The sequence below is a fragment of the Gobius niger genome (genome assembly GCF_951799975.1).
Source record: "Gobius niger genome assembly, chromosome: 4".
Taxonomy (NCBI): domain Eukaryota; kingdom Metazoa; phylum Chordata; class Actinopteri; order Gobiiformes; family Gobiidae; genus Gobius; species Gobius niger.
Genome location: NC_136855.1, coordinates 39,355,916 through 39,364,670, shown reverse-complemented (window position 1 = coordinate 39,364,670; position 8,755 = coordinate 39,355,916). Strand labels below are relative to the sequence as shown.

At 41.9% G+C, this 8,755-nt stretch overlaps 1 long non-coding RNA gene across 1 annotated transcript; it reads right to left on the bottom strand.

Annotated features, from left to right (window-relative positions):
- Nucleotides 1-6,716: 6,716 nt before the first annotated feature.
- Nucleotides 6,717-7,735, bottom strand: LOC306962569. Its single transcript, XR_013792826.1, has 3 exons — nt 7,564-7,735; nt 6,841-7,018; nt 6,717-6,734 (listed from the first exon to the last, which is right to left on the bottom strand). It is a non-coding gene; the product is annotated as an uncharacterized lncRNA (long non-coding RNA).
- Between the last annotated feature and the right edge of the window lie 1,020 nt (nt 7,736-8,755).

The following is an 8,755-nucleotide window of genomic DNA, read 5'->3' as shown; positions in this document are numbered from 1 at the left end:
TTCATCCAAACTCGGCTGTAAATACTGTTTAAAGTGGCGCTAGCCCACAGTTAGCCTGTTAGCTTCTTCTTCGTGATTCCATTAGTGTGTATTGGGGACTCCGACCCGGTGGCAGGGACCGGAGCGACCCAGGGGGAGATGAAAGACCCCCCCATCATCCCATTAACACTTGTATTACCCCCAGAGGGACGACGGAAAGGATTTATTAAAGGTAAACAAGTTACTTAGTACTGCTTTAAGGCGAGACGTGGCAGGTGAATAGAGAAAAAAAATACATAGATAAATATCAATTTCAAACTTTCACTGAACATTACTGATGTAAATATGAGAAAAAATTGTATTGCAAGTTTTCTATCATTTTTTTGTGCATAAAAATTGACCAAATCTAAAGAATTGATTTAAATTGATGGCTTTATTTTGTTGATACACTTAATAAGCTGTCGAAAAAATCTGTTAAAATTCAAATTTAGCCTTGGTTTTTTGGGTTCAAAGCTCAATAAATCAGGTGCTGTATTAGACATTAAAAAAACCTCTCTGAACAAAACTTCAAAGTCTCGCTAACCCCGGGATTGGAAAGTTTGGAGTCTGTAGCAGTGATGAAAATGAGACAAGAAAACGCAACAAAAGAGCGACAAAGTGACAGAAACGAAACAAAAAAACAACCAAAGAATCATAGAAAAGTGATGAAAAGAAATGTTATAAAAGGTTGTGACGACAACGGCAACAACACGCGGCAAAAGGTCCGTTTAGATCAGTTTTGTAGGTCTTAGCCATAGATATAGTAAAGATGAGCGGGTCCCATTCAGCCCCATTCATTGAAAAGGTTCCCGAGTCCTGTGTGAACCTTAACGGCTGCTCTTTCTCCTCCTACGAAGCCTGTTCCTAAAAAGAGAGAAAAGTCGGGAAGCCCAGCGCTCACGGGGTGGGCGCAGCCTCCTCAGAGCTCCAGAGCTTCATTGGCTTAAAAAAAAGCTTCAAAAACCAGCGAGGTTATAAATATTTCACCCACCCCAGCGTGGTCACATGGGTCACATGGGTCACATGGGTCAAAGCGATTTTTAGAAAAAGAAAAACTCTTTGGAGCCAGGCTTATAAACCGTTGTTGGGACGTCTGAAGTCCCATTAGGATCAATGCTCCCAAGTGTCTCTTGGCGTCGCCTCTGGCCACCAGGGGGCGGTATTACAGCAATGTCAGCTCCCACCATAAAGACCAGGTTCCTCGCCCATTGGTCTTAGCTTTCAAATGAGGTGTTACACTGGTCTGTAATCTGGAAGCTTTTAGACTTGAACTGGAGAAAATGCACTTGTTTTTTTTTTTATTGCAAACAATGGAAGGGGAAGCCACTGAATTAAAATATTACTTGTGCTCCAAACTCATTCATAACTTTCCTAACATCTTTGTAGCATCCAAATTCTTTCCATGGACAAGTTTATCGGCAAATTTCACAACTTTTCAGGGTCACGTTCACAAAAATGCTACAAAAATAGCCTGAAAGTTCATTAAATTGATATAAATGGTTTATTATTTGATGTACGCTGTTTTCCCTACAAGCATTTGCAATATACTAAAGGAGGATAAATCATTTTCATTCCATTTCTAGAAGTAAAATCAGGTATAGCTCCTTTAAGGCAGGCTTAACCATGTTTTATGCATAAAACGTCTTATTTTAAAGGGGGGGTATTATTCAAAATTGACTTTTTCAAGCTTTACATCATGTTATTATGTCACTCCCTCATTAAAAACATGCCTGAAGTGTTGCCTTGGCACATTCACGTATTTTTGAGTAATCTGTAAAAACTCTGATGGCGGCCATTTTAGGGATAGGTTTGCCTGAGTCCTCCTAGGAACGCCCCCACCTCCTGGAGACGCCTCCGAGCTTTCGTCACCAGCCGAGTAACCAACCACTGCTCCTCAGCAGAACCCCCTCCCCACTGATGCCACAGACAGCGTGTGGAGGGGGCGTGTCGGAAAGGCTCAGAGGTTCTTAAAGAGACAGAGGCCTATTTCAAGACATTCACTACAGCCATTTTGAGAGAGACATTTTATACAAGGCAGTTATTCTAATTTACTGCATTTACAGACCAACAGAAGGTTTGCTCATCATTGTAGTGTGATATAGACTGGTGCTATGTGGCTGAAAAAAGCACAATACCCCCTCTTTAATATATGAAAACTACAAATTTTGCCATCTTGCAGCACATTTTTTCCTCATATTTACATCAGTAATGTTCAGCAAAAGCTTCAAATTGATGTTTCCTAATTGAATTGTTTTCTTTATTCACCTGCAGCGTCCTCGACCTCATTTTGTCGCCTTAATTTGTAACGATAATGTTCAAAATGTTGCCATAACTTTCCCATTTCTGTTTGTGTTTTTCTTTTTTTTGGTGATTAATTTAATTTTTTTTATATCAGTTTTGCGATTTAACTTTTTGTACACTACTTTTTTTTTTTTACTTCGTTGCCATTTGTTTTTGTGTCTTGCAATATATTTCCCCCCTTTTTTTTTTTTCGTCCTCTTAGGCCACCGTACTTTGGCTCATCCTTTTCCTCCATTGAATTCGGTGCCGCGGCACGAACCGGCGCAGATCCGCACTGAACCTAAAGAGTCTGCTCTCATCATTATCCGACCCGTACGGACCCCAGCTCGACACTGTCCCCCACATTCCCCTGAGTTTAACTTACTGTGTTATTACTTGAATATAAAAAAAACAAAAAACTCACGGGACCTTTTTATCCGCGTTATTTTAGCTTTTTCATGTGTCTGAGGGTTGAAGTGGGATCGAGGGGAAAGGAGGCTGTTCGAATGACAGATATTCCCGTCTCTGTGCCTTTTGAGTCGGTGCTCGCGAGACGACCGTGCGTTCAGAAAATGTTCAGATCTCTTTGAATTATCTCTGCTTTATTGTGCGGCAGGTTTGTGTTATTTAACTGATGAGGCAAAGCAATGAATTATCGGCTGTTAAATCAGACATACGGGAGTTTCGGGGGCTTCAGGGTTGATATTTCACGGTCAATGATTAAAAATAAAAAGATGTTTGAGTAAGCACAGCTCTCCTAGCATCTCGTTTCTTGTTTGGAGCGCCCTCCGCTGGCAAAAAGGAGGGATTTACTGCGGTGAAAAAGCAAAAATCAAGGCAAAAGTTGCGCTGTAAACTAGGGCTGGGCACCGTGATATCGAAAAGTCTTTATATTAATTCAAGTTTTGATCCTGCTGTTCATCAAAATGTAAAAGGAAAAACAAGTGAACGACCAGTTGGAAAGAAAATGTGTTAAAATTGGGTAAATTTAGGGTGAAAAAAATGTAAAATAAGTTGAATATTATGTGGAAAAATGTGTTAAAATTAGGGGGGGAAGAAAAGCTTTTTCCGCCCTTTTGTCGTTACAGGAAGTTTCTTGGTTGTTTCACCAGTAAATGATACAAATGCAAAAGAAATTAAATGGAAGGAAAAGGAATTAAATTAACGTTATCTGTTTGATGGTTCTACATGGTAAAAATGGTAAATGGAGCGAACTTATAAAGCTCTTTTCTACCTTTATCAGGCCCAAAGCGCTTTACAACTGACAAATAATTTAGTGCAGGTATCGAAAAAAGTATCATTCAGGTCCATCCATCCATTTTGTTCCAGGTCTGAGCAGAGATGCCCAGACTTCCCGATCCACGCACACCTCCTCTGACCTCCTCCTTCTGACCCCGAGGCGACACCAGGCCAGCTTCAAATTGAATATTATGGGAAAAACGTGGAAAAAAAGTTAAAATTAGGAGGGGAAAGAAAAGCTTTTTCTGCCCCTTTGTCGTTAAAGGAAGTTTCTTGGTTGTTTCACCTGTAAATGATACAAATGCAAAAGACATAATAAAAAAAATACAATTTTTAGCATATAGAACCATCAAACAGATAATAATGTTAAATGGACTGAACTTATAAGGCCCAAAGTGCTTTACAAATGACAAATAATTACGTGCAGGTATCGAAAAAAGTATCGTTCAGGTCCATCCATCCATTTTGTGCCGCTTTATCCGGGTCTGAGCAGAGATGCCCAGACTTCCCGATCCACGCACAGTCGCACACCACCTCCAGCTGTTCTGACACCTCCTCCACACCAGGCCAGCTCGGAGACATGGTCCCACCAGCGTGTCCTGGGTCTTCCACGAGGCCTCGCTCTCTGCTCCTTTCGACGTGGAGGAGCAGACCCGAGCTCCTCAGCCGATCTCGAAGGTTGCGCCCAGCCACCCTGCGAAGGAAACTCATTCCTTTCGGTCATTACCCAGATCTCATGACCATAGGTGAGGGCGGGAACGTAGATCGATCGGTAAATGGAGAGCTTTGCCCTCAGCTCCCTCTTCACCACGACAGTCCGATCCGTCAGGTATCGGTATAAAAAAGAATGCTTTAACGGTGCCCAGCCCTAACCGTAGTAAACGTGCTTTGAGTGCAGATCTGTTCGGAACGGGTTTGATCATGATTTAAGGATTAACAACATCTAGGAAATTCAGATCTTGCAGCCCTTCAGCAGCGCAAATGCTTGTCAAACACGGATCGGGAATTCAAAGAAATCACCCCTGATCCCAGATACTGTGCACTGGGGCTGAGCAATATTGAAGTAACTCGCGATACGACTTTGCAACATCGCTGTAACGATATCGCGATAATTCAGTAAACCATTTCAGCGCGATGTGTCCCATTCTAATGAAACACAAGTCGTAAGTAACTAGTTTTTTCACTGCATTAGGACCAAAACAAGACTAAAATAGTAAATGTTTAACTAAAACTGAACTTCTGCACATTTATAAGTTCAATGAATTGCCTCAGATGAAAACTTTAGCGATGTTTTGATATATTGTGGCTTCTTGCGATACAGATATTGCATCACCTAATACCACGAAAAGAACTCCTCCTCCTATAACTCCATAACCACTTTATTAAATGCTGAAATGTGGATGTATCGTCTCCCAAATGAAGATACGGAAAGGAACAAAGTGCCCAAATTTGTGCATATACCAAGGAATGCCAACCAGAAACCTAACGTTAGCTTCATGCTAATGCAAACCGCTAGCTCCAAGTGCTTGTTTTTCACTTCTCTGCTGTGGAAAAACATTCCCAATGATCTGATTTTGACTTGACTTTACCTGCGTGAGCTAAATATGCTCATAGTCCACCAGAGAGAGCGTTACATGAGGGGTCTGGATGCTTTCTGAACCCACCGTGAGCCAACGCAGCAGCACCTTGAGCGAAGTATTACACGGTGCAGTGAGCTGGATATCAGGATAAAATGGCCATGAAATGCTCTCCGGGAAACCCCACTGTGCCATCGCCCAGACCGCGAGCCCTTTCCTCCACCCGCGACGCCAACGCGAGCCGCCATTGAAGTAACTTTGAGGGATCGCGATGTTTTTACTGTTTTATTTACTGTGACTGTGTTGAGGGATGAGACCAGCTTACTCCCTACAGCGGCGGGAAATCTCTCGAGAAATTGGCAAAATGCTGAACTTGTGGCCTTGTAGCTCGATACAAAAACGTATTTCAGTCTAGTTCGTGCTGGCAGGAGATGATGAATAGATGAGAATGCGTAACCAGGCGTCCATTTTGATTCGTTTACCTGTGAACCCGCCGTATTGTGCGCGTATTCCCAGTTTGGAGAAGCAGAACAAGAAATAATGTGCCTAATTTACAACAAAGTGGAGTGTTGGTTTGTTATCAGTCAGGTCTCCTACTCCCATGTTCTTATGAAGGATCAGCACGGTTTCACACGATTAAATACATAAGAAGATCACATAGAGGACTCAAAGTTACTGATGCCCACAGAGACACTGGCAACACGGTTACACAGGATGTAAATGCTTTATATTGTGTCTCAAAGCTAATGGAGCTAATGAAGATCTAGGGTTTGATTCTTGCCTTTCTGTGTGGAGTTTGCATGTTTTCCCTGTGTCTATGTAGGTTTCCTCTAGGTGCTCCTGGTAAATAAGATAAGAAATGTTTTTAGAAAAGGAATGTTTTTAGAAGTTTTTATGTCCAGCGTTAACCTTCTTGCCAGTGGACTGTCCATCAGTGGCCTAAAGTCTTCTCTAAGCAGGATTTTATCTTGTCGCCGTCTATTGAAAGATTCTTTGTCCCGTTTCAACCTTTGATTGATTGATTTGATGAAGCACATGTTGATCAAGTCAGTCGCTGCTGCGCGATGTGTAAAATCACATGACCATGACATGTTCTACAGAGTTGAGGAAAGCTACAAATCTACCGTGAAGCGAATCCACCGTGATAGAGCGCCCTCTGCTGGATAAGACGGATCTAGACCGATCAGCTTTTAGGAAGGTTGATGTTGTGTTGATGTTGAAAAAGGCAAAATGAAATACAGGACTAATATTCTCCTCGTGCAAACATTCTTTATTTTATCTGTTACAAAGTTTACGTACCAAGAATACTTTATAAATAGTAAAAAAAAATCTAGTAAAATGCTCTTTTGGGTTTTTAAGTTTACACAGGGGAATAACAAAACATATGCTAGCGTTTTAACAGTGGCAAAACCTCAGAGGTAGAATTATTTACAGTAAAAACGGAAGCCGCAGAACCAACACCAGTCTCCTTCCTGGCAAGAATTTAAAACGAGTTATTTCGTTTTTTTCATGAAAACAAAACAAATTTCGAAAGCGTAGCGAGATAACATAACTTCTAACAGCATAGGAATTGCTTGTAATTTTCGTCCCAAATGATCCTAACCTAACCTTAAACCTAATCTAACCCTAATCCTAATGACCCTAACCTAGCCTTAACCCTAGTTTTATCCTAACCCTAATCCTAATGACCCTAACCTAGCCTTAAACCTAATCTAACCCTAATTACCCTAATCTTATCCTAATCCTAATGACCCTAACCTAGCCTTAACCCTAATATTATCCTAATCCTAATGACCCTAACCTAACCTTAACCCTAATCTTATCCTAACCCTAATCCTAAAGACCCTAACCTAGCCTTAACCCTAATCTTATCCTAATCCTAATCCTAAAGACCCTAACCTAACCTTAACCCTAATCTTATCCTAATCCTAATCCTAAAGACCCTAACCTAGCCTTAACCCTAATCTTATCCTAACCCTAATCCTAAAGACCCTAACCTAGCCTTAACCCTAATCTTATCCTAATCCTAATGACCCTAACCTAGCCTTAACCCTAATCTTATCCTAATCCTAATGACCCTAACCTAACCTTAACCCTAATCTTATCCTAATCCTAATGACCCTAACCTAGCCTTAACCCTAATCTTATCCTAATCCTAATGACCCTAACCTAGCCTTAACCCTAATCTTATCCTAATCCTAATGACCCTAACCTAGCCTTAACCCTAATCTTATCCTTATCCTAATGACCCTAACCTAGCCTTAACCCCAGTCTTATCCTAATCCTAAAGACCCTAACCTAGCCTTAACCCCAGTCTTATCCTAATCCTAAAGACCCTAACCTAGCCTTAACCCTAATCTTATCCTAACCCTAATCCTAATTACCCTAACTTTATCCTAATCCTAATGACCCTAACCTAGCCTTAACCCTAGCCTTATCCTAAACTAACCCTTAAAATAATTGTAAAACCTAAAATATTCATGAATAATACCGTTGTGGATCCGCTCCGACCAGCAGAGGGCGCACTATCCCGGTGAATCCGCCTCACCGTCGTGGATCTGCCTCAACTCCGGGCCTGCAGCTTTCTATTATTGATTCTATAAAGGTTCCCCACTCCTGCTATAGCCTATATGCTATTGAAGATTTTTTTTATTTCAGTCGTTAATTACTGATCCACATAATAAAAATGAAAAACAACCTCAAACATGTGCATCTAAACTGGGAGTACGCCAAAACACCGGCTGTAGGGAGTAACGGGTCGAGGGTAAATTTAACAGTGTCCAGATAAATCTCTTTTCAAGGGAAGATGGTCATACTTCATTTCTTAATACCAGAAAGTGTTGGAGACTTATTTGTCGAAGCGTCGGGGGGGAAAAACTGTCTAGAAGCTAACGTTAGCATCATGAGCTCTTGCTAACTCTGACCGTCACCCGCCTGGACGACGTGCCAACCCAGGTTCTTTCTCGACGTGACCCGCGTTTAGCTGAGCTCTGTTCGCGCCCGGCCTCATCTGCATGGCTCCGCCGTCATCTCCGCCGCATCCGTTTTGTCGTGTCGATGTTGCACTCCCATCGTTGCCTTGTGGTGGTGTTAGCTCGGCTCTGCTCCGTACGAAGAGGGGCGGGGCAGACGACGCTGTGGTTTCGCTGGCACTTTCTGTTGCTGTACTGTACACCTGTCCTGGATTCACTGTATATTACGTTGAGGAGAGGAGGAAACGCAGATCTGTAATGAAACTGTAGGTGGGGAACGCTAAACGTGGCGGCCATGTTGTGCTAGCTTGATTAGCTAGCTGTGTGTGCAGTGTGGGGCGAAGAATGTTTCCTGTTCCTGTTTTAACGTCAATAAAAAAGAAAATGAGATGTAAAAACGGCCTGAAATTTAAATTAAAGCAAAGCTAGACAGATTGATTCAGATTGTGGAGCTTTTTCACTGTTAGCTTTGCGTGAATTCAACGTTAGCCTTTAGCCTTAAGACTAAAACCTCTACATTTACGCTCAGAGAAATAAAAAAAAGAAGAGGCGTTCGATCCTACAGTAATGTCTGCGGACAGTTAACAAGTCAGCTAGTCCGGGGCGACTTTCAGTGTCCGTTAGCATTAGCCTGCTCAATGTATTTTTCCTATAGCCATTAGCATTAGC